Below are 25,835 nucleotides of genomic sequence, written 5' to 3'. Positions count from 1 at the left end.
CATTTATTTGTGAAATAACCATTAATCATCAAACAATAATTTTCGCAGGTTATCGGTCTCACCAAACCTGGATAGTCTTTAAATGAGTTATATCATTTAATTTTTATGAAACTCTTTTATCACCAAAACCATATTTGATTTGTTTACATATTTTCTGTCACATGTCTATCCTCTCCATCACTAGTTAACTTTCGATTACCGCCCACCATCGTCAACTTACTTTCTCATGCATCAACTACCATCGTCACCTATATCAACCGCCCCTTTCTAATAATACAAATATTTGTGTTCATGTTTGTTCGTTTAAAAAAATCAACATGTTCGTGTTCATTTATGTTCGTTCGTTAAAAATCTAAAAACCTACACATCCCAATTGAAAGGGCCCAAACGTTTAAAAAAATATAATGAACGTAACAAACCTACACATGTTTGTGTTCGTTTATGTTCGTTCGTTAAAAATCTAAAAACCTACACATCCCAATTGAAATAGCCCAAACGTCTAAAAATATAATGAACGTAGCAAATTAATATATACATATTAAATTAAAACAAAACTACGTTAAATAATAAAACAAATCATTACAACATATAAATAGTAAAACGATTAAAATACTAATGAAGAGTAAATATATCGCCATCGAGTTGATGAACTGGCCAAGAATAGATGATCATATGCCAAGAAGCGTATCAAAATACTTAACATCTTATCATAATCAATAAAACATAACTATGATGTGCCTTAAGTAACTAGACGAAGTTTGTAGAGCTTGAGATTGTGGATGAGCAAATTGGCACTGGTATCGAACCGATACCGATACTAAATTGGATCGGAGTAGAGTGAAATTATTTACGGAATCACTTGTTTGAAAAATTTAGGCATCAAAACATAAACACAATACGTATATTGGTTTCAAATGGAGTGTGATAATCATGATTATCGAATCCCACCCACAGTCATTTTTACTTTTTATTCTTTAATAAATATACAAATATTTAGATATATATTTTTCTTTAAAAGAACAAAAGGCAAACTCAAACAGACAACTCGTTTTAGTGGCAAAAGAACAAAAGGCAAATCAAAATGTTCGCCTAGCTAAAAAGCTTGAAATATGGGCAATGCTATAAATCTATAATACAACAATAGAAAAAATTTCCTATAAACTGAAAAACAAAACAAAAATAGAAAAAATTTCCTATAAACTAAAAAACAAAACAAAAATAGAGTTGTGTCGATAATATGTTACCTAAAAACTCTAATTGGTTGAGTATATTATCAAGTTTTGATCACGTGTATATATACCTACACTGAGCAAAAATGCAAAGCATATAGATGAAATGTTGCATAAAAACTCTGATTGGTTGAGCCTAAAGTCGTGTCAATTAAATGTTACATAAAAACTCTAATTAATTGAGCCTACTATGAAGTTGAGTCGATAAATGTTACACAAAAACTCTAATTATTATTCTGTTTAAAGCCTAATTATGTAATTATGTTTATAAATTGCTACTAAAAAAACAATGATCTAATGCTTGTTATTTACTTATTAATATGTTATATAAGTATATGACACTCAAGTAACGCCAAACCAGTAAAAATAAAATTCAAGAGTCCAAAGTTTTAAAGTAATAAGGAATATTAAATGATGTGAGTTTGATTGTAATAAAATGTTAGTACCCGGGGAATATGACATGATCATGGTAGATCATCACATATACAGCCTTGCAAGCAAGCAAGAAAAAAGCAAAAGACCAAAAGACATTGTTTAAATTAAAGGTGACCATGTAAAGTCTCTTTTGGACCCATTCAAAATTTGAAACACTTTAGGGACCAATTTCAACAAAACCCCAAATTTGTGGATGGTCATCTAATCTAACCTAGAGCTCCACACAATACGTTCTTTGTTTCTTATGGTGGGGAAACTTCTATTTTCACAACTCACAAGATACCTTGAGATAACGACTGATGAAAAAAAATATATTTTTAATGATAAAAGAAAACTAGTTCTATGGATTATATTATTTTTTTTGTAAAAGGGATGTTAAATTTTAATTATGCTAATAGAATAACGTTGTAACCATGTAGTACTTTATTTATAACATTTCCGTCCATTTTTAAACGTGTTATAAGTTGTGCATTAGAATTTCTTCAACACAAAGGCGTTTTAGATTAACAAAAACATAAATCACTAACATGTGATACATGCTCAATTAACAACACACAATAATTTCTTGCTTTCATAAGTTAATCTCCTTTGTAGCTTAAAAAGTTATAAACTTAGGGGTGTGTGTTCCACTTTGGTTTTTTTCTTTTAACAATTTTGAAAGAGCGGTGACTTAGGTGGCGAGGGAGTGTGTGGTTCAACTTCCTTTTGAGTTATTTCTTTCATAACTTGGAACGCGTATTTAGAAAAAAAATTTCAATGTTTTATTCATTCATTATCTAACTAAACATGTTATAATTTAATACAAAGTGTAGTTTCATTATAACTATGCAAATCAAACACGCCCCAAGTTTATGACAACGTTTATGTTTTTTAAAAAGAAAGTTAAAAATAAATCGAGTTGTCCACCAAACTTAAGTGCAACAAGGTACAGAGAAGAGGTCATGAGGAATGATTATGTTCATGTATGAAATCATTTTTATTATTTTTGTATATTTCTTAGATGATGTTTGGGACACCTATGTTATCCAAATTTAAAAACAATATAAACTAGTTTATTCTTTATTTTTTCAAATATAGTTATATTAGGTGATGTTTGCGGCACCAATGTTATCCTTTATTTAAAAAATAATAATGTAAACAATTCAACAAGGATCATTGAATTTGAAATCATTCAGACCAAACGTTTTGGGTGTATGAATGCGAGATTGAGCCCAAATGCCGAATGTTGGTGATGCCATCATCTTTTGAACTAAGGCTCATAATTTTTTTTAGTTTTTATGGATTTTAAATAAAAAAACTGTAGAGTCGGACACAATAAACAAGACAAACAAATGTGAAGCACGTTATCCGTGGTCACGACTTGAAAAAGAAAAAAATAAAAAATAAAAAAAGGTACAAATTGACCCGTCATTTTATTTAAATAAATTGTCATTTCTTCCTAGGAATTCCAACCGCTTATTAATTAAAGGTCAACCCTATTATTTTTGAGCTTTTCTAACAAACCGGCGGTGTGGTTAGAAAACCGTACTAACCGTCACGTAGTGATTACAACGTGGCGGTTTGAAGCCGCCATCTAAAAAAAAGTAAAATTTTTTTTGTCTTTTTATGTCTTTTAGTTATTGAATTTTTAAATTTTTTGTTGGTGTTAATTATTAGGAAAAATTTTCAAAATAAGCGATTATAAATACGTTTTTCAGGTTTTATGTGTCATTTCCAATAAATTCCCAAAATATGTATTATAAACTAGTCGTGACGAGTAATTTATGATTACACACGAGTAGTTTGTATAACCAATTAAAACTTTCCACATATCCATAAACTAACTATAACGACCAGTTTCACTAATTATCTACCCGTAACGATTAAATAAGTTTCAAGCCTCGTAATTAAAGCCCGTGAGTAAATAAGAAACCCTTTAGCTGCGACGAGTAAATTTTAAAACTTTACGACACATGAGTAGTTTAGTAACCTAACCACGACGATGCATTTGTTTACTAAATACATCGAACCGGTTAGTTTTACAAAATACTAACCGGATTGGTTAGTTTGATAGGTCAACTAGTCGTTACGAGTAGATCTTGGTCAACGACTAGTTTACATTCACCATACGAGTATTTTGTTAGTAATTAAATTGTCTCGATAAATTTACCTGCTTTACATTACGCATACGAGTAGTTTATATGTAGTTAACTCGTTGTGACTAGTTACCTTGTTTACATTCCCGATACGAATATTTTATTAGTAATTAACTCGTTCTGATACGTTTACCTGATTTACACTACCCAAACTAGTCTCGACGAGTTAAATACCAATTAACTACTTGAATAAAAAGCATAAATGAAAAAAACACCAATTTTTAAACAATAATTTCATTTCTAAAAATAAAACTTGACATATAGTGCAAAGTTGAATTCGTAAAAGTGAACCTGGTTGACCAACCAACAATAATTCAATAAACATATTATTTTATGCATTTTACTCTTATCAAAACATTAAAAAAACATATTCTCAAAGGTGTTTTTGGTCATATAAGCAAAAAGTGAGAAAAATCTAGTCGTCTTCTTCTCCTACAAACAAGTGTTGACCGTTGTTATAACTTATAACATCTCTCTCTGTTAGCTTCTCTCCCGCTCACTCTTCAAACATTATTGACGGTCAGATTACGTTTCTACTTTCTGTTCATATTCATATTCATCCCGCGTAAACTTCAAATTCCGTATCTTGATGTTTGTTGTCAACTTTCACTTTCAGTTTTTATTTCGAGGTGGAATTTAATCTCATTAATATTATACCTATATTTATTAGCATTTCTACACTAACCGAGATTATATATATATATATTGAGGTGATATTTGAAAACAATAATAATTATATATGTCTCGCTGCAGATCTTTGGTACTGTTCCGTAAACTATAGACATAAATCTGCAAAATCCAGACAAATACATTTAGTAGTAATATTATTATTATTAAATAAATTTATTATATAATTCACATGAGCTTTCTTCTTCGTCGGTTCTTAGCATCTACTTGCTGATTTAAATATATATGTTTGTTTCTTTAGTTAGTATAAATGAATCACTATGTGGTTTTTGAAACTTATATATTTTGATATTTGTTTGTTTGAGTGATGTCACTGTAAAAGTGAAATACTCCAAATTGTTATGTGAAGACAAATGGTGAATGTATTATCGTATTCAGTGCATACAAACAGAGGTTAAATTTGGACAATTTGGTTGTTTCATCATAAATAAAATAAATGTTTTCTAGATTTTCACCATTACTTACTAGTCTCTGCAACTCCTTTATTTTCAGTCTTGTCAACCATGGCCAATCCGTGATACATATTACAGGTGGCACTCTCATTTTCTTTTCCTAAATATTAAAGCTAGCTGTTAGTTGTTATTAGCAAGCACCATTTGGTTCTTGTTATCATATTTAGGGGGTGGGTTGTAATGATTCAAAGGTATTACTTTGCTTTAATTTGTTCTAAATGTCAAAAGGTTTTTCATTTCCAGATCTGGCTGCCTGTAAACAAGTGCACTTTTTTTATTAACTTTTTCTTTATTCATCATCATAATAATATCTTTTTTCTGTTTCTAACAGTGGAACCATCATCTTTGATTCTTTTCAACAAGTTTGTGGAAGTGTGGCTTGTTCTTAATAACATCAATGCAGTTGGATTTGAATAGAGTGGATGGATGCATATGAACCAAATCAAACATTCAGCACCCGAAAATCACAACCACCATCATTTTCTGATAAAAACAATGGAAAAGTTCGTCGGTTTTCGTTATAAATCACCTACGTCAAGACGTTTCCCATCTCCAAGCACCACAAGAACAGTCACGCCGTCAGCACCTGTTCAAAAACGAGCGGTATCAACTGGAAGAAGACCGACAGCATCACCGACTAGTCCCACCACCCCCGTCCATGACACAATATGCATTGACCTGGCAGCACGAAAGGCCGATGGTAATAATAAGTTACCAGAGTCTTTATGGCCTTCAAGAATGCGTAGTCTAAATGTTGCGTTTCAATCTAACACATTTTCAATGCCGGTTGTAAAAAAGGAAAAGCCGCCTCCTCAGGCGGCGTATGACCGCACGTTAAAGCCGTCTTCAAATGTGTCATCGCCAACATATAGAAAGTCCACACCAGAAAGAAAAAGAAGTCCGCTTAAAGGGAAAAACTTAGCTGATCAATCAGAGAATTCTAAACCGTTGGATGGATTACATACTCAAATAATAGATCGCCATCGATGGCCGAGCAGAACAACAGCTAATTCCAATATTCTAAACAAAAGCGTCGATCTATCTAACGAAAGTATAAAGAAAACCATCACTCCAAGTCTCAGAAAAGTGTCCTTGGATAAAAATGGTGGATTGTTATCACCATCTTCACCAAATAAGTCAAGTAACACGCGTGGGCCCAGTCCGTCGAGAACCAGGGTCATGGGCTCTGGACCTTCTAGAGGGGTCAGTCCTATGAGGTCATCTAGTCCTTCAAGGCAATTATGCAATTCGAATACAGTTTCGGTTCTCACATTTGTAGCAGACATGAAAAGGGGGAAAAACGTTGCAACGCGCATAGAAGATGTGCATCATCTTCGGTTACTTTATAACAGACAAGTGCAGTGGCGGTTTGTTAACGCCGGTGTAGAAGCTGTGTTGAATTCTCAAAAAGTAACGGCTGAGGTTTGTGTTATCGTCATATGTTTTTACCAATTCGGTTACAAATCATTTGAATTATTGAGGTGTTATTGTTTATTTTATCATGCAGAAATCTTTAATTAGTGCTCAGAAAACTATATCGCGATTCCAAGATTCAGTAGCTGCAAAGAGGATTAACATCTGTCAGTTAAAAATGCAGCTAAAACTTTCCTTGGCTTTAAATCAACATGTAAGAAATGCTTTATTATGAATAATTAAATTTGTGTGAAAAATATTCGACTTATTTTGAGTTTGGTGTTAATATCAGATTGCTTATCTAAATGAATGGTGTTCGATGGAACGGGATCACAGTTTTGCATTACATGGTTGCATTGAAGATCTACAAGCAAGCACTTTAAGACTTCCTGTCACCGGATATGCAACGGTTAGTTATATATTCTAAAAGCTTGTTTATATGTTACTGCTATACAAAAAACACTTATATTGTCAATAATCTACAGGCAAATATTAAGAGTGTCAAATCAGCTGTTTACTCAGCCATCCAAGTAATGCAGACAATGGGACCATCCATACATTCTACACTATCAAGAGTAAGATTAATGCCATTTTTTTATAAGAAATAATATATCTAATTATTTCATTCAGATTATCTTTTTAATTTTACAGTTGGAGAGAACAAATTGGCTGGTTTATGAACTTGCAACTGTAGCAGCACAAAAAAGAGCTCTTCTTGATCAATGTAGAGCTTTAATGGCTTCTGCATCTTCTCTGCAGGTATTTATTACATTAATTATAATAAAAGTATCTTTAAGAACAAAAGAGTCTCTTTATACATTGCTTCCGGTCCAAGTAAAAGCAAAAAGCTCATGATGCATTATTGTTACAAAATCATGGTTTTCTGGCTCAATTGTCGTTACAATTTGGGGACAATAGTTATCTTTTATGAGCATGATGGTTACACTCTGCTGGTAGCATTATGGGCATCAACTCTTGCCACTTCCTACCCTTCATTTTCTTATGTGGTCCTTTGCCATCATGCCTTGTCACATTAAATTCAATGTTACTATCTCATTAGGTGGTTTGTCTTCCCTCACATTGTTACAATAATTGCACACGAACCAAGTTGCGATTTTTATATATAAAAGAAAACTGCAACATCTTTTGCTTTTGGTTATGCTGCATTTGACAAATTTCCCAGGATATAGGTTAAATTCATCATGTTCACAAAGTTTAATTATTTACTTTTTTTTTTATTTTGGTTAATCAACACGCCTCAACATACTTCGTACTTAATATTGGTTTGTCAATGAGAGTAATAAAAAAGTAGGCAAGTTGGATTTAAATAAATCAAACTATGATCCATTGACCGATAAAAGTATGATTGACCTTGTCAATAAAAGTGAAAGTTATGAGTGTTATTGGTCACATCAACCATATGGATTATCCATGCTGCTAACTGTGACCAATATCACACACAACGTTTACTTTTATTGCCGTGGTCAATGCTACTTAAAAATAAAGAACTTGTTTATATTGTTCGAAACAATTAAAACATTCCAAATAAGATAAAAATCAGTAAATTGTCATTAAAGGCAGACAAATTTACTTTTTCGTTAGAGTAGGATTATCCTTGGCGAAGAAAGTGAAAGTTAGGTGTCATAAAACATTTTGCCGAATGAGTTATTAACGGTTAACAAGTTATAATTTGTATAGTTAAAATATAATATGCCTAAAATCGTTTATAGCTGGCAGGTTAAATTAACTGTATATACTAATTATTAACACACGTTTTAAAACCAGAATTAGATCACATATTTTGACTTAAATTTAGCCGAGTTCACTTTATATGACTTGAATTACCGTCCATAATCATCACCTTTTAAGCATAGATAGCTAGCTGTGTTGGGCCAAAATGGTGATGACATTGCATTATTGATGTAACTTTAAATCTTCACAATGAGTTTTGAAAAGGTAGGTCTCAGCAGAGCCCAGTTGGACCCGCAGGACTCACCTTGAAGAGAGACGTCTGCGCGGAAACCAACTGGATCCGCAGGACCCACCATGCTCAGAGACGTGACGTCCTTACGCGCAGTACGCAAGCTGTTCCCGCAGGAAATGTCTCCCAATGGTGAAGTACTCCGCCTGTTCCCGCAGCTGCGGATACAAGCCATCAGGGAAGGCCACCCGCGCAGCAAGGCTACACGCACAAGGCACTTAGCTCTCAAAATAATTCAGTAGTCACCTGAAGGAATGAGCAAAGCCGGGAACAATCCCGCACAAAGGCGGGAGGGGGAATACTCCCGCCCAAATGAGCCAGTCCGTACGATACTGAAGGATCTTTTGTACTGTACCTGACGAGGTATGGGCAAAAGATCTGACCAGAGATACGACAGCTCATTGACAACAGTATGGCGAGCAGTATGCTCTTGTACTGTATGTCACTATTAGCCGCTGCCTACTCACCAACTCCTGTCATACCACGTGCATAGCCTGCAGTTGGTGGAAAAGGAATAGTACACAGCAGGCCTGGTCACTGTCAGCCGCTGCCTACCCACCAACTAACAGCATGGCACGTGCGTGGGCCACAGTTGGTAGAACAGGAATACTATTCAGCCGGCTATACCTTCTTGGAAACCTACCTTCGGCTATAAATACCCCAAATGGTATGATCATCTTATCTTGTATCTTATATCTTATACCTGATATCTGCTCTAGCAATCTCTTAATATACACTTATATTCAAGAGCAATCTAGTCTGATTCTCACGCCGGAGGGTGGTCACAAGGAGGTACCCCCTCCTTCTCAATGACGAGCTCACGGTGTCTGTTTTGCAGGTTATCAGAAGAACCATCTTTGCCGGATCTAACCCCTCGTGGGAAACATCTATTTAACCCCCAGATTATCCGTAATCTGCCCGGGGTCGATTAGTGTTTCTTCATTGGCGCCATCCGTGCATAAAAGCTAGAAATTAATTCCTTTTCAGTTTTCTCAAAACTTCTGGAAAGATGGTTAAAGAAACTCCGGTAACCACAACCCCAGCTACTGGGGGGAATACCGGCGACTACACAGTTTTTACGAACACTACCCCGGTTACCCAAGCCGGGGCAAGTGCACTAAATTTTACGAACACTACCCCAGTTACCCAAGCTGGGGCAAGTGCAGTAAATAATCGCTCACTGGGATTCACCGATACCCAGTTAGAGAGACAACGAACGAGGCTCCCCCGCCAAACACTCGATGAAGTTAAAGCGTGGGCGGAAGCACGTCAAAAAGAATTCCAAGCTGAGTTGGATGAACGCTTACGTTTACTCCAACAGGCTGATGAATTCGAAGAATACTTGGACGATGATTCGGAGGAATCCGATAGTGACGCAAACCCTCGTCATAGGGCGAAAGGGAAGCGTAAGGAAACGGACTCCCAACCGAGAAGGCGTTTTGGAGAAACCTTCAAACCAAAAAACGCGGGTGGAAACCCACGTGACTTCTCCAAAACATTTACACCAACTGCTGCAAAGGCGGGAACGTTCAAATTTGCAAGGGACATTGCAGAAGCAATCGTCCCGAAAAGTGCCAAACAGATGTCCAACATCGGCACTTACGATGGTATATCTGATCCAGACGATTATTTGAACAGGTTCATAGCGGGGGCAACCGTCAGTAGTTGGACGGAACCTACGTGGTGTTACATGTTCCAAATGACGCTTGTTGGGGCAGCTAAAGCGTGGTTCGATCGTCTACCGGTCCACCACATCTACGATTGGGAAGACTTCTAGCAGAAGTTTAGCCAACACTTCAGCCAACAAAGAAAGTATACCGAGGAGCAATGGACAATCCTCAATTGCATTCGAGAAAAAGATGAATCTTTGCCAGACTTCATCACTCGCTTCAACTCAAAGAAGCTAAGTCTGGGTAATATTAGCGAAGATCTTGTTCGCGCTGCTTTTATCCAGGGCGCGAACGACCCAGAGCTCATCCGCACCTTAACGGGTAAAGATGGCATGCCATCCACATGGGATGCCATCATGACAGCCGCTAAACGCTTTGCGGAAACGGTGAAGCAACTGGGTAGAGATCTCCCCCAGAGCACAAACCTCTACACCCAGAAAACAAGAGAAGACAACGTCCTTACCGCCCGACTAAACAAAAAACGGAAGCTAGGCATTTGGCAGTCAAGGGTAAACTTTGACACCTCATCCGGCTTGCAACATCGGTTAGGCGGAAGGGATAACGTACAGTCGAACCAGAACTCCAGATGGACGCCACTCACCAAAAGCGTCACCGAGATATTCGCCACTGAGGAGCTCCCATGGCCAAAGGCTCCAATAATCCGACATCGTCACAATGCTGATCGGAGCAAATACTGTGACTTTCACAGGACAAAAGGCCACAACACTGAAGAATGTACAGACGTAAAGGACATCGTCGAAGCATTTGTCAGAGATGGGACGCTCGCGCACCTCATGGCGTAACGAGCGCTGAGCAGGCTGATGCGTGTAGAACCCCAGTTTGGGAAAACACGAATAAAACTGCAGCTTCAATGTTGGAGTCTACATACTGCGTAAACAACGAGATCCCGAACCAGGTGCATATCGGCTCGATGGCACTCCCAACCCAACAACATGGAAGGGATCTCAATTACACAGAGCATGTAGATCAATCCAAAACTTGTAAAGAAAAGGCACAGAGCCACTTCTAATGGAAATGATTCTCCTTATCACATTGACGCTGATGATTTAACATTTATACTTATGAACTTTCAACACTGATATGCCGGTATTCACAGCATAATTACGTGGAAAGTCGTTGCGTGGGGAAGGCGGCAAAACCCGCATAAACCCAAAAAACGGCAAACCTTCACGCAGGTCAGTTAAAGGTAAAGTTCAGTCATCCCACTAAATGAAAGTTCCGGTCTATCCGCACGAATCATGATAGAGGAAACTGCACTAACCTATTAACAACCGCGCGTCGAACGGTTAATTTATTCAACACTGATGCCGGTATTCACCGCATAATTACGTGAAAAGTCGTTGCGTGGGGAAGGCGGCAAAACCCGCATAAACCCAAAAAACGGCAAACCTTCACGCAGGTCAGTCATAGGTAAACGTTGGTTATCCCACTAAATGAAAGTGCCGGTCCTAACCGCACAAATCATGATAGAGGAAACCGAACTAACCTATTGACAACCGTGCGTCGAACGGTTAACTTATTCAAAATACTTAGAAAATTTCTAACAGAAGGATGAGGAAAACCTCCACGCAGGTCAGATGTAGGCAAAGTTTAGCCATCCTACCAAGTGCAAGTGACGGTCTTACCCGCACAATCACGAACGAGGAAGCAAAACTTCAACCTATTATCTACCACGTTCAAAGGTTAACTTATTCTAAACACTTAGAAAATTTCAAAGGAAAAGATGAGGAAAACTTCCACGCAGGTCAGATATAGGTAAAGTTTAGCCATCCTACTAAGTGCAAGTGACGGTCTTATCCGCACAATCATGAAAAAGGACGCAAAACTTTAACTTATTATCTACCACGTTGAAAAGTTAACTTATCTAAGTACTAAAGAAATTGCTAAGTTAAAGCAAAATATGCGTGAAATAAACAAGGCAAGGAATTGGCAAATAATCTTTATTCCATCGAAATTCAAATATTACAGATTTCTGGGTACATACCCGTATACAAAAGAAGCTATACAAAAATAAAAATCTATAATTGTGGAAAGGGATCTTCAGGATCAGGCTTCAGGACCACTTCCACTTGGACCCGCACCATCAGTAGAACGTGGCGGTTCAAGGAAAGCTTTAAGGATAGCTAGCCCATCATCAGCAACAACAACTTCGTTCACCTTCTCCACCACCGGATGCGGGAAGGCGGCATACTGATTCACTGCTTGGTCATATACAGCTTCAGTATCAACGTCATATAAAGGGAAGTTGGAAGGCGGGATGCCTTTCTCAACGAACCCTAGACCAAGCAGGAAGCCGGCCTTTTCCCCATCCTCATGAGAAGCGTTGAGGGCTGCGCTCATAGCATCGTCATAAGACGTATCCGTGAAGACCCGATGCACAACCTACAAAAAGAAAAAATACAAGTATCAAAACCTTTTCTATTTACAAAGAAAAGCGTAAAGATATAATAAAATTAAACATACCTGAGGCAACGCTTCTCGAAGAAGCCATTCCTTGGCAACCAGAGCCTCCTGGAGGGCAGCATGAGCTTGGTTACGGGCGCGTTCGGCTTCACTTTTGTTGAGGTTGGCAAGCAACACTTCTTTAGCCGCAGCCTCTTCAACGCCCTTTAGCTTCCGCTCAGTGTGGTCAAGCACCCGCCTCTGGTCCAAGATCTCTTGGAGCTTCTTGGCGTCTTCCATCGCCAAGGCATCATAAGCCTGTTGAAGCGCCTCTAGTTTGGCTTTAAGTTCCTCATTCTCGAGGCGTAGAGGCTCAGCAACAGCTTCAGCCTTGGTGGCCCTCTCAGTTGCGTTCCGTGCAGTTTCCTTAGCCAGCCGAAGCTGTTCGTTAACAGCTTGGGCAGCCTTGGAACGGGCCTCGAGCAAGGCCTGAACTTCAACCTCGAGGGCCTTGAAGGCCTTCTCCTTTTCCGCTGCCACTGCGGTAATCCTCTTGTTCTCCTCCCGGACAGCCAGCGCCTGAGCTACTTCTTGAATACGAGCTGCTTTTAACTTGTCGTTTTCACGACAGAGCAGCTCGACGCGCGGCTGCATCCGGGCCAGGAGAATCGAAGCTCGTTGGTTAGCCTACCCTCCTGGTAGCTAGCCATTGCTTCCCCCAACGCACCACTAGGAGCTGCGTGATGAGCCCACTCCACGCACTCCACAGGCGTGCGAAGGGTTGTTCCTCGGCGGATGTTCCATCGTGGAACATACACTTCATTGGAATCCGACACTGCAAAAAACAAAAAGCAGTTAGGAAAAGATGATATATAAAAAAAAAAAAAAAAAAAGGCCAAAAGAACTTTACGCACCTGTAGGGTCGATAACAGGCCGATAGCCGCCAAACCCATCACCTGAACCCAAGGGAAATCCATCCAAGAGGTCAGGCAGATGGGAAGGAGGCAGAGGTTGGCGAGAAGCCCCAAGCATACCTGAAGGATCGGCCGTAGCTGCCGACGTCGGAGGAGGCATAGAGGCCGCCGTGGTAGAAACCAACGGAGGTGAACTCACAACCGTGGTCGCCGCTGCGGAAGTACCCGCAGAAATTGTCACCGCCGGCTCAGTGAAAGATTCAGTAAATATGGCACTGACAGCCGGCGGAGATGTCATCACAGTTGGAACAGTTGGAACAGTTGGCTCAACTGGGTGAGCAACTGAACCAACTGAAGCAGGCGCAGCCGCCTGGGTCATCGCCTCAGGTAGGTTGACCAAGCCTACCGTCATGGGTCCGGAGTTGCTCCTCCCCGCTCCACCCTGGAATGCGGTAGCATCCACGCCTGCACAAAGAAGATATAAGTATAATGGCGGAAAGATATGAAGTTAAAAAGTAAAGGAAGTTTGTACTTACGGGTTTTCTTGAGCCTAAAAGTGCGAACAGGCGGGGACGAACCCGATGGAGCCGGCCTCTTCACGCCGCTCACCGTCGTTGTCCTGGGCTGCTCGGAGGTGACGGTCGTCTCAGCCTCCGGAGCAGTGGTCTTAGCACCACCAGGGTTCCCCGCCACCTCCTCGCTTTCGGTCTCTGAATCAGACCGATGCACCGGATCGGCAGTTGAGGCAACCTTCGCCTTCCCCTTCCCGCCGGCAGCCTTCTTCTTCCGCACCAACGGAGGACCATCTGCGGATTCCTCATCAGAATATGACAAGATTAGATGAATTCCAGCAGAGGTTTCAGCATTGAGAGGTCGAGGGTTGAATAACGCCTTACCTGGCCGCGTGGCGCTCAGAATAGGGTGGCCTGGCGGGTAGACCTCCACAAACCGATCCCTCGTTTGCTCCAAGATGGGCAACTCGTTCTCATCGAGAGCACGAGTACCCATCCGAGCGGGACCATCACTCTCCCGCGGCTGCAGGAGAGACTGCAAGTCGTTCCCCTCTGAAATAAAAGAAACAGTTAGAAGACAAACCTATATAAACAAATAAGACAAAGCATACCGTAAGGGACAGAGTTCAAACAGTATTCAAGGACGATGGGAACCTGTGACGCCTCCTTCCACACCCGGCTCATCCCAAGCATCACCATCCCAGATTCCGCAAAGCGGTACACCGGAGTCTGGATCCGGGAGATCTTGGCAAACCATTCCGCCTCCTGGTAGTTTGGGGCGTGAAGGGCGGGGAGTGCTATCCCATTCTTAAACGTCATCGCTATCGGGACGACGCGAGCGGAGATATAAAAAAACTCCCTCTTCCACGACCGAAGACTGCGCTCGGTTGCGCAGATCTTCAGCCCCTTGATCCGGTTGACCAAGGTGTACCACCCCTGGATGCACCTCCAAGAATAGAAGGTCATCAACCGGTCAACATGGGGCTCCACGCCCAGAACGAGGCACACCCACTCAAAGTGGCGGATCTTGGCGATCGCCATCGGGTGTACCTCCGTCAGATGCACACCGTGCCTCTCCAAGACACGGTATACAAACTTCGTCAATGGGAACCTGAGATTCCCAAAAACGAAGAATGCAGCGTACACCCCTATCTTGCCCTTCGGGGCATCGTACACCGTCTGGTGTGGTTCCGGAAACTCAGGCTCGAACGGCTCGAGCATGAACTTCCGGACGATGTACTGAAAAAGCTCGGCAGGAAGAGCGCACTGGCACTCGCCAGCAGTGCTCTTGTCGTCCTTATCAGAAGTGGACGACGGATTCTCGACGAACACGTCAGACTCCTCGGCAAAAAAAGACATGTTTGGATGAACAGAAACGATTTCAGAAGAATGCTCGACGGAATAGTGAGTATTCGCCGGAAATCGTTTAGAAGATGAAGAGAAGTGAAAGCGTGGATTGCAAAGGACCCTCTCCCCCTTTATATACTCATCGCAATTAATGCGATGAATTTAATGCGGAAGAGAGAGAAATCGCAGGTGCAATGAAACTATGACACGTGGCAAAGTGCAAGCTGGCAACAGCTGTTGAAAGGACGCGTGCCATTAATTTCGCGGCCACGCGCCCGAAAAATCGCGCCCACGCGCCTGAAAAAGCGTCTGGAATGACCATGTACTGTCACTTCACCATAACTTCCTGCACGTCCTGACACAGTCAGAAGAAACCGTCGGACGACGTTTCAACAGTTTGGACTGTTCTTATCCTTTCACCAACTCTTCGAATTTCAAAATTTCAAAAAGATTCAAAAGTAAGCGGGAATATACCATTTACCTTGGCAACCAAGTAACTATAAGACAGGTGCGAGTACAATGTTAAGGCAAAACCCTTCACATACTTAGCACCTGCAGGGAATTGAAGCCAATAATACCTCGGCAACCAAGTAACCATAAGACGGGTGCGGGTACAGTGTCAAGGCAAAAACCTTCACATACTGAGCACCCGCAGGGAATTGACGCCAGGAATACATTGGAAGTAAAGTAACCATAAGACGAGTGCGGGTACAGTGTCAAGGCAAAACCCTTCACATGCCTAGCGCTCCGCAGGGAATTGAAACCAAGAAGGATCTTCTGGGCAATGCCTGCGGAAACGGGAATAACATCCCCGCATAGCGGGAACGTCGAGAACTACATTGTTTGAAGCTCCAAGATGGAATTGGTGGTTTTAACATAATTGATCACTATGTTCAAAACTACCAAAACCTCACGGAGAATCTACACAAGTGGGACTCAACGCTCCTGACTTGCGAGGAGGTTACAGACCTACCCGCATCATACCCAAAGATCAAGCAGGAAAGTCAGGAATTTCTGCAAGTGACATTAGGACTTCCGCGGGAAGAATCCCCATGGAAAACCTTAAAACTAAACCCTTTTCAAAACCCTTTGTTTAAGTCCAAAAGTTCACCTCACTTATTAAACATTCATGAGAAGAACATTGGACTGAGGGGACTTGAAGAGGTAGGTCCCAGCAGAGCCCAGTTGGACCCGCAGGACTCACCTTGAAGAGAGACGTCTGCGCGGAAACCAACTGGATCCGCAGGACCCACCATGCTCAGAGACGTGACGTCCTTACGCGCTGTACGTAAGCTGTTCCCGCAGGAAATGCCTCCCAATGGTGAAGTACTCCGCCTGTTCCCGCAGCTGCGGATACAAGCCATCAGGGAAGGCTACCCGCGCAGCAAGGCTACACGCACAAGGCACTTAGCTCTCAAAATAATTCAGTAGTCACCTGAAGGAATGAGCAAAGCCGGGAACAATCCCGCACAAAGGCGGGAGGGGGAATACTCCCGCCCAAATGAGCCAGTCCGTACGATACTGGAGGATCTTTTGTACTGTACCTGACGAGGTATGGGCAAAAGATCTGACCAGAGATACGACAGCTCATTGACAACAGTATGGCGAGCAGTATGCTCTTGTACTGTATGTCACTATTAGCCGCTGCCTACTCACCAACTCCTGTCATACCACGTGCATAGCCTGCAGTTGGTGGAAAATGAATAGTACACAGCAGGCCTGGTCACTGTCAGCCGCTGCCTACCCACCAACTACCAGCATGGCACGTGCGTAGGCCACAGTTGGTAGAACAGGAATACTATTCAGCCGGCTATACCTTCTTGGAAACCTACCTTCGGCTATAAATACCCCAAATGGTATGATCATCTTATCTTGTATTTTATATCTTATACCTGATATCTGCTCTAGCAATCTCTTAATATACACTTATATTCAAGAGCAATCTAGTCTGATTCTCACGCCGGAGGGTGGTCACAAGGAGGTACCCCCCCCTTCTCAGTGACGAGCTCACGGTGTCTGTTTTGCAGGTTATCAGAAGAACCATCTTTGCCGGATCTAACCCCTCGTGGGAAACATCTATTTAACCCCCAGATTATCCGTAATCTGCCCGGGGTCGATTAGTGTTTCTTCAAGTTTGGTACTTAATAATTATGATTTAGCCTTTAAGTACTTGCTTTGAAAGCCTGGACCAGTTAGGCAGTGGGAAGCTTGTTAATGAATAATAACTTTATTAATGGCTACCAAAGTAAACTTTTAAAACTTAATTAATTATCTTAAAGTTATAGTAATGAAACCTTATTTTTTCGGTCGGGTTATGCATGTACAGGTAGAAGAATACAGCCTTAGGACACATGTGGTACAGTTGAAGCAAGATTTGGAGAGGTGACACCTTCACTAACTTCAATTCAATAGGTTATTATATGTGTCTTATAAGTAAAGAAATACATTACATGGTATGTGTGTGAAAATGTAACTAGCTAATAATGTAAGTTTTTACAAGTAACAGTTATAGCTTCACTCATTATATGCAAACAGATCCAAGCTAGAATTTTTGGTTTTTTAATTAAAAAGCACGATTAATTTATATTTTTTTTCTTCAAAAATATAAATAATATTGGCAATGTTTTCCTCAAGGAACTAGAGAACATGCGGTCTAGAATTAGAAACAAGACCCTGTTTTCGCCAAACCAGTGAGGGGGGTTGGGTATGAATATTAGGTTTTGAGTTGTCAATTTTAAACCGATTAAAATAGTTGTATAATTAAAGTAATTGTGTGCAATTTGTTTAAACCATTTAATTAAACATGTTAATCATTTCAATTTAGAATAATAAATACTTCTTTTTTTTTTGTTGTAAATTTAACCTATCTATTGTTTATTGTGTGTGACCAGTTCAACCTATTTATTACAACCAACCTTTAATACCATTTACAATTACAACTTAATAGTACCGTTTACAACCCGTGAACCCATTTGACTCATTTAGAAAAATGGGTTGCACGATTTAAGTGTGGAGGTGTGAGATGCCTTTGACACAAATAAATACCCGTCAACCGGATATTATTGACATCCTTAGTACCATATACTAAAGAACCCATTTTCATTCAATAACTATCTACAACACTTTTGTGGCTAGTAAAATGTAAAAGCCAAAAACACACTTAGAAACAACACTCTTGAACTGAAACAGGAAACCAAGTACAATTCATCATTTGAACAAAACTTTTCACCCTTCCAAAACATTCAGCAGTTGAGTCCACATTGCTTGACATCAGGCCCTTTAGTTTTCAACACAAACGGGTCGATCCGAACCCACAACAACGAGAAGATCGAAGCCAATAGAATAGACCAAATGACCACGATCGTAGGCGTCCTGTTCTGTTTTCCCATAAGACCTTTGAGAAACGGGTACAAATGAACAATCACCCAAAATGCAAAGAACAACTTCCCAAACAAAGGCCCCCATGACTGGTAACCATTGTTTATAGCATCCGAGATGCCCGCCACAACACCAACCATATTAATAATCAGAATAGTCGTTGGCGGGATCAACAATGTTGTCCATTTGAACGCGTATAACTCCCCGAACTCCTCATCATCTGTTGCTTTAGATGTAACAGTGAAGTTTGTGTCTATACCGGCCAAAACTTTTAACAGACCTTGTATAACCGCAAACAGATGAGCGGACACACCACCGATCACCCAAAACTGCTCGTTTCTCCACCATTCTTCAATGCTGACTCCACTCCACCTCAGCTCAAGGATACCGGTTGTGAAAATCGATAGAAAAAGAGAAATGAAGAACAAGCTAGCCAATGTGCTTATCTATATCAAATTTTAAAAGTTTATATAAAAATGGTGTTTAAATTAGAAAATATTAAACAGTATTTGTTAGCAAGTGCATGTGCGTGTACCTCTGGCATGATAAACTTCCCGGTGAGCAGGCAAATGGCGGGGAGGGTGCAATAAGCGAGAAGTGGGAGAGCGGTGAAGGGATAAACCGTTGTGTTTACATAAGCAAACCTTTCGAGCCACTTGAGATTACCGCCTTTGTAACCGTACAAAAGCGGGCTGTGTCGGCTGAAAAAAATCTCAACTGAACCGAGAGCCCACCGCAGGACTTGGTTAAGTCGATCCGATAGATTAATAGGAGCAGACCCTTTAAATGCGGGTCTTTTTGGCATACAATATATAGACCTCCAACCGCGACAATGCATCTTGAAACCCGTTAGAATATCCTCAGTGATCGACCCGTAAATCCAGCCCAACTGCACGGTAATTAGAAATGCTTTAGGATCACGAAAATGTTAACGGGCTCGAAAAGTAAATGGCGGTTTTTGTTTTACCTCTAAGCCCCATTCCGTTTTGTCTTCGTACCCGCAACTGATAACATGAATGGCTTCTTTGAGAAGTGAAGCCGGGCTCGATGATGGTGGGACCCCACCGTCAACCATTAACGTTGAAGTAACAAAGATAGCCGATTGACCGAACTTCTTTTCAAAGTTCATTTGGGACTTCAAAAGCTCTTTATCATCATCATTATTATATCCTGATTATGAGAAACACATATTAGCTACAACAGACTGGTGGAATTCAGTTGATAGTTGAAGGGCAAAACCGCCATTTTACCTTGAACGTTTTCGGTCTCTCCATGTTTTCCGTACTTTGGATTCTTCTTTCGGCGTCCGAAACAAGGACAACAATCACAACTTACCATTTTTGGTCTTTTGGGACCCTTTGGTGGATCATAACCATATAAGGCTTGTCTTCTGAAAACACATCCTGTACCGACATATACCGGGCCTTGAATTCCATCTAAACCTTTCATGTTAATCTGTTAAAAAAGAAAACTATGTTAAACAATAACCTTTTAACTAACGGGCCAACAAGAAAAGCCGGACCCGTTTGCAGGGTCAACAGACCCCAAACTCTTTTCATATGTTATATGGGCTCACATCAAAGAAAACTGTGTTCCTGTTTGCATATCGATCGTGTCTGTCTATACCATCAAACCTTTGAGGAAACTGCACATAGCAGACTTTTCTTCCTATTTGTGGATCCATCAAGAAACACATTGCTTCTCTTGCAGCCTTGCTGTTATTTAGGTAATGATCACAATCCAAGTTCAACATAAATGGAGCATTTGTTAGAACTCCCGAGACCCGAACCTGTAAATATTTTGTGTTTCTTTATTATATTGCTATCGCGATATAATAATGCAATGTAACAATGTTTATGGTGTTTTGCTTACCAAAGCATTCATGGCACCAGCTTTCTTGTGATGTTGAAAACCAGGCCTTTTTTCACGGGAAACATATACAAGACGAGGAAGCTCGTTTCCTTCTACATCCGTTCCACCATTCTGACCGAGAAAGACTTGAATCATCCCCGGGTGATCTCTCGTGTTGTTCCCGGGCCATGGTGTCCCGTCTTGCATAATCCAACCTTCTGCGGGCGCTTTCATGGCTTTTGCTACAAGCGCGTTGATCCGAACCTTGAATTCTTCATATTCTCTCTGCAACACATCAAAATCAGTTTTTAATAATGGTGAATACTTAGGACTAAATACGGCTATGCAACGGCTCTTTGAATGATGATGAATATTTGCACACGATTTGTAGGATTTATTTTTGTTTGAATGGATGTATTAAATCATTTTAATTGAATATTTGTTATTGAGTTTATGGATTATAATTTTTATATTTTAATGTTTAGTAAATTATAAGAAATTAATAATTCGTCTAGCCCAAAAAATTCAAGACCAAATGGTAAAACCGGAAAAACCTAAACGAAGCCAAGCCCATTGTATAAACTCAAAACCGAAAGGCAGTCAATAACCACCCAGAAACCGAACTTTTGGTTTGGTTTGAGCCCAAAACTGACCCAAATGTGGTGAGGTTTAAAACATTATGAAACCAGTTACAGACCTTCATAGCCCTGCGTTCCTTGACAAATGTGGGCTGCACTTTATCCTTGAGGTAATCGATTTTATCCGAGAAGTACATCTCCGGTGCTCGTGGTTCAATGGCAAATTTCTTACAGAACGGGACCCATTTTCGCGCGAATTCTGCAGTTTCGGATAGTGATTCAAAGGACAGCATTGAAGCACCATCATCAGATATGTAACATGATATTTTTTCAACAGGATAGTCCATAGCTAATATTGATAAAACTGTGTTAGCTGTAACCAAAGGAGGCTCCTTCAATGGATCCACTGTACTCACAAACACATCCACCGGGCATAGCATATTCGGTTCGCCTTCCCTTTCGTACCTGCATCACCAAACGAGTTTTAACCAATGTTTTCATAACCAGATCATATACCGACCCATTTGAGATCAAACACAACCGGGTTGATTGTTACCTGAGAGAAAGACGGTCAAGATAGGTCTCGCGGTCAATCGGGAACCATTTGGGGAACTGATCCAAGATCCAAGAGAATGCAAACCAAATCTCACAGATAACAGAAGTCAACCATAACCCGAACGCATCATGCACCGGGTTCAACAGTCTATACCGAAGAAAGATTGCTAGTATAAACAACCGAGCCACGATGACCATACGATAAGGATTGATCTTGCTAGATGCAATTGGTACTTTTCTTGAAAGTGGCTGTCTTGATTCATCTAGCCTGCATGATCATAACATTGCAACATTAAAGATAAACTTTTAATATCTTTCATATAATGAATGAAACTGATAAAAGATATGAACTTTACATTGCTATATCAGGATCCACTGAATCATCAATTTCAGCCCCAAGATTTCCTTGCTGATGTTTCCAGTCATCCATTCTTTCTTTCCAGCTTCCGTATTTCTTTTCATCCCATCTTCCACTTCCTGTAAAATATTTGAATGTTCAGCTACACGTTCGTAACACGCAAATTCATTAAAAAGATAGATTGAATTGGTAATATTGAATATATACCGTCGGGAGAGCCATAAGGATGCACTCGCTTATGAAGTGATGATAACATCTGCTCTCCATGTGGTTGGCTTGATAGCGGAAGCTCACCGCTTACCTGCATCCATGATCACATAGTTTTTAAGATAATTTGTTAACTGAGTTTGTTATCTATTATAGTTATTAATGTTACATCTATTACTAGTTACTATTTTATTTCTAGTTTAAATATTGTGATAGTTATTGACATTTTTGCATTTTTTAATTAGTTTTATCATTAATCTGTTATAGTTATGATTACTTGATCTATAATTTATAGTTATTATGGCATTTTACTATTTTTATTATTGTTATTATCATTACTACTATTGCTATTATTTTTTCGCTTACATGTCTAGATCTGCCAGCAATAACAGGCGGGTATTGGGCACTATCATCATCTTCGGGTCCTCGGCCATAGCTCATCTTCCCATGAAGCATTGCTTCCGCAATGTTGTTGTTCTTGTTGTTTTCATCATCTATCTTGAACTCATGCTCAATGTCATCCAGATCATCTTCATCATCATCACCCTCAACCCTTGGACTCCCTACAAAGTAATGTTTTATTGCATTTAATTCGGTTAATGGCATAAAATGATCATACATTTTTAATTTACCTTTGAGACGTTTGTATCTGGTTTTGCATTGAGGGCAGTTCTGGCTGCCTTCTCTTCGTTCATACTCGTAACATGGCCGACAAACCGGAAAACCACACTCGTTACATGCCACGAACAATTCTCCGTCAACTGTGAGGCCGATCTCGTCACCACATATTTCACAGACATGACATGTCATGTCCTTTAAAGGCTTCGGCTGTTCAAACACCAAACGTCACTCAAAAGATTATTATCTACCTTTCAAAACAAGGTTACAAATATTAAATACAACTTTTTTTTTTCATTAAAATTTAAAAAGTAGTATTTATATCAATACAGATACAGAAGGCAACTGGACATGACCATCAGCCATTATTAACTTAACACAAAAAAGATAACATGTTTATATATACGTACCTCTTCATGGCCTTGGATGACAACGAGCTCATTGCGATTGTGAGAGCCGGCAACTAGACCGGCGCTTGCTTGCATGGTGGCTGGAAAACAAAGAGAGAAGTTGGATGTTGTGGTGGTAGTAGGGTGAAGGGTAGGTTTTAATATAAGAGATGGGAGTGTGTAGTTTTCCTTTTAGATTGGATGTGTCCCTCATACACCTAATGGGGTAAGGTGGTATGTTATTGTTTGTTGGTTGCAGGGTCTCCATTGCCTTGAAGTTAAGTTAAGTTTAGTTTAGTTTCCATCCGATTTGCTTCAACTACCTTCTTATGCATTTTTTTTTTCCTTTATTTTTCTATTCTATCTAAAAATACACGTTTTATATTTTTATTTTTGTACTATATCAAGTTTAATATTCACTTACAATATGTTTTAAATGAAGGATATATCATTTCTCATTAAGATTGAAAATATTATCAATCTTAATGTATTTATGTATTTCAAAATAATTTATTAATTAATTCTATAAAAGAAGCATAACTAGTTAACCCCTGGCTAAAATTATTATTGCAAAACTCAAAAGTATATTGTAAGATTATTATTTTAAGAGCTGTTTTTCTCAGAAGGTGATTATTGTGAAACAAATGAAATAGTAAATGATGCGTGACAGCATACGGCTTGTTTTTTTTATGTTTGTTAAAGGTATTCAATTAGCAAATTATGCTGCTTTATTTAGTTTCTTACGTGCATTATGTAACTTAATTGGGAGTCAAATTAGTTGCAATGGTTTTTAACTCTATAAATTAAAAAATTATAACAAAATCTATGTAAAATTAAATTGAAATCATACACTTGATTCCGCCGTGTATTTTTCTTTGTGCTTATTTGAACCTTTAAAAAGAAAACTTTGGTAGTCTCACGGATAATTTCATTACCTTTAGCAGTACATCTTTTAACCACCATACATATTTTATTTCTCTCTTAACTTGGATACGTAGGGTGGACCATTGAACGTTTTAACACATGCCAAAAGGATTAACAAATCTTCTACGAGTAAAGCACAAGGAGCTTTTAACCAATGGAAGTAAACATTTAGTAATAGAAACTTGTTTAAAAAGGTCTAAAGCTAGTGATCGTCTCCTTCAAGAACATGCTTGATTACATACAATAACATCGACCTTTGTCATGATTGGTTTCGTAAGTCCATTATCCATATAGTTGTCCATGTATTAGTAGAAAATTTGCAACTACTGCGGCCAACAGCCGAACTCAAGGTTGAGGAATTACTTGTAATGTTGCGAAGATATCCGTATCATTGGTTCATATGCATTAGTATAAATTTTCACACATTACTTCAGTCTTTGTCTTAAGTAACACGGATCCCTTGCTACAACTTACGAACAGGGGCATTGGGGCAACCTGATTCAAGAAATATTAGGCTTTGGTCTAGGGCCCCAAACATTTTGGGAGCATATAGTTGAAAAGAAACTATATAGAGAACTATCGTAAAAGTGATTTTAAGTAAATTTTCTTTTCCAGTGATAAAGTGTTTACCGATGTTGTGCCTTAAAGTGTTATTAGAGGTTGGTGTAATCCTGGGTACCCGGGATTGAAACCAAGATCTACCCCCACATGGAAGCCTTCGTCGTTATAATGATATCTAGGACCGATCACTTTTGCCAACGAGAAATCTACCAAGTAGATAAGGGTTAACGATCAAAGACGCCAAGGAAGATCTAGGGACTATCATCCGATTTCAAGAAGCCACGTCTGATCTTGTTAATTATAAATTCTAGGAAACGCGGATCCAAAACTGCTCAAACTTGTTGCCCAAGTTAGCGACCGTATTTGTGACTAGAAGATTGTTATTCAATTTTTACAGTTAAATGATTTCATATATTGATTTCAAGTTGGAAATTAGATCTGACTCATAGTCCGAAGGACTGCATCAAGAACCGAAGACGATCAATGGCTGTTGAACAAGAAAGTTCAGTTAAAGTTTCAGTTCCGTAACTACAGGGGTGATCATTGGTAATTATGGATGGTATTCACAAGTCGGTGAATATGGAAGGACTTAATTTGATAATTAGGTTTAATTTCTTAATTGTAATAAGATTAATATAGTAATGTCTTGGTCACCAAATTAGTGTTAGATTTGGTAAAGGCGTTGGATGTGTGATCAATAGAAAATTATTGTAATGAATTTTTAGTTAATTTTCTTTTCCAACAATAAAGTGTTTATCAAATCTTGTGCCTAGTTATGTAATGGTGTGATCAAAGTTATTAATGATATCCGTGAACAAACAGATTAACATGCATAACATAAATATAAAAGCAAATAAAAATACGACATTTTATCGTGGTTAGTCACAGTGAGAAACCCATAATCACGAGCTACAACTAGGTATTTTATCAATCGCGATAAAAACATTAGAATACATGACATAGTTGTGTATAGGAAATGTAACTAGGTTTAAGTAACTTGGGGACAAAGAAACCAAAACAAGTCTTCCATCTCTAATAGAAAATGGCGCCGATGTCTTCTAATGTCAACCCAATAAGACAATGACTTCAAACTTAACAAGTCACACTATCCAAGGCATTTTCATGCTATTCTGGTAAGAAAGTGATTTAAAATGAACTATAGTATGAAGTGATTTGGGCATTTTCATGCTATTCTGGTAAGAAAGTAAGTTTTCGATATTTATTTATAACTAGAATCT

General features: G+C 39.4%; 2 pseudogenes across 2 annotated transcripts; one reads left to right on the top strand and one right to left on the bottom strand.

Moving 5' to 3' along the window:
- The first annotated feature begins 5,360 nt into the window (after positions 1-5,360).
- LOC143561159 (AUGMIN subunit 8-like) lies at positions 5,361-17,741 on the top strand (annotated as a pseudogene). Its single transcript, XR_013140251.1, has 6 exons — positions 5,361-6,360; positions 6,446-6,565; positions 6,644-6,760; positions 6,837-6,926; positions 7,003-7,110; positions 17,505-17,741. The product of XR_013140251.1 is annotated as an AUGMIN subunit 8-like (transcript).
- A 576-nt stretch (positions 17,742-18,317) lies between these two features.
- LOC143561162 (cellulose synthase A catalytic subunit 7 [UDP-forming]-like) lies at positions 18,318-23,252 on the bottom strand (annotated as a pseudogene). Its single transcript, XR_013140252.1, has 12 exons — positions 23,134-23,252; positions 22,738-22,933; positions 22,472-22,668; positions 22,106-22,199; positions 21,897-22,017; positions 21,542-21,808; positions 21,105-21,450; positions 20,429-20,692; positions 20,133-20,345; positions 19,524-20,011; positions 19,092-19,445; positions 18,318-19,002 (listed from the first exon to the last, which is right to left on the bottom strand). The product of XR_013140252.1 is annotated as a cellulose synthase A catalytic subunit 7 [UDP-forming]-like (transcript).
- Between the last annotated feature and the right edge of the window lie 2,583 nt (positions 23,253-25,835).

Source organism: Bidens hawaiensis, unplaced genomic scaffold (genome assembly GCF_021521415.1).
Source record: "Bidens hawaiensis isolate Kalapana, Puna unplaced genomic scaffold, B.hawaiensis_p1.1 tig00020574_1, whole genome shotgun sequence".
NCBI lineage: Eukaryota > Viridiplantae > Streptophyta > Magnoliopsida > Asterales > Asteraceae > Bidens > Bidens hawaiensis.
The sequence above is the reverse complement of the archived record's forward strand: the minus strand, read 5'-3'. Positions and strand labels throughout refer to the sequence as shown.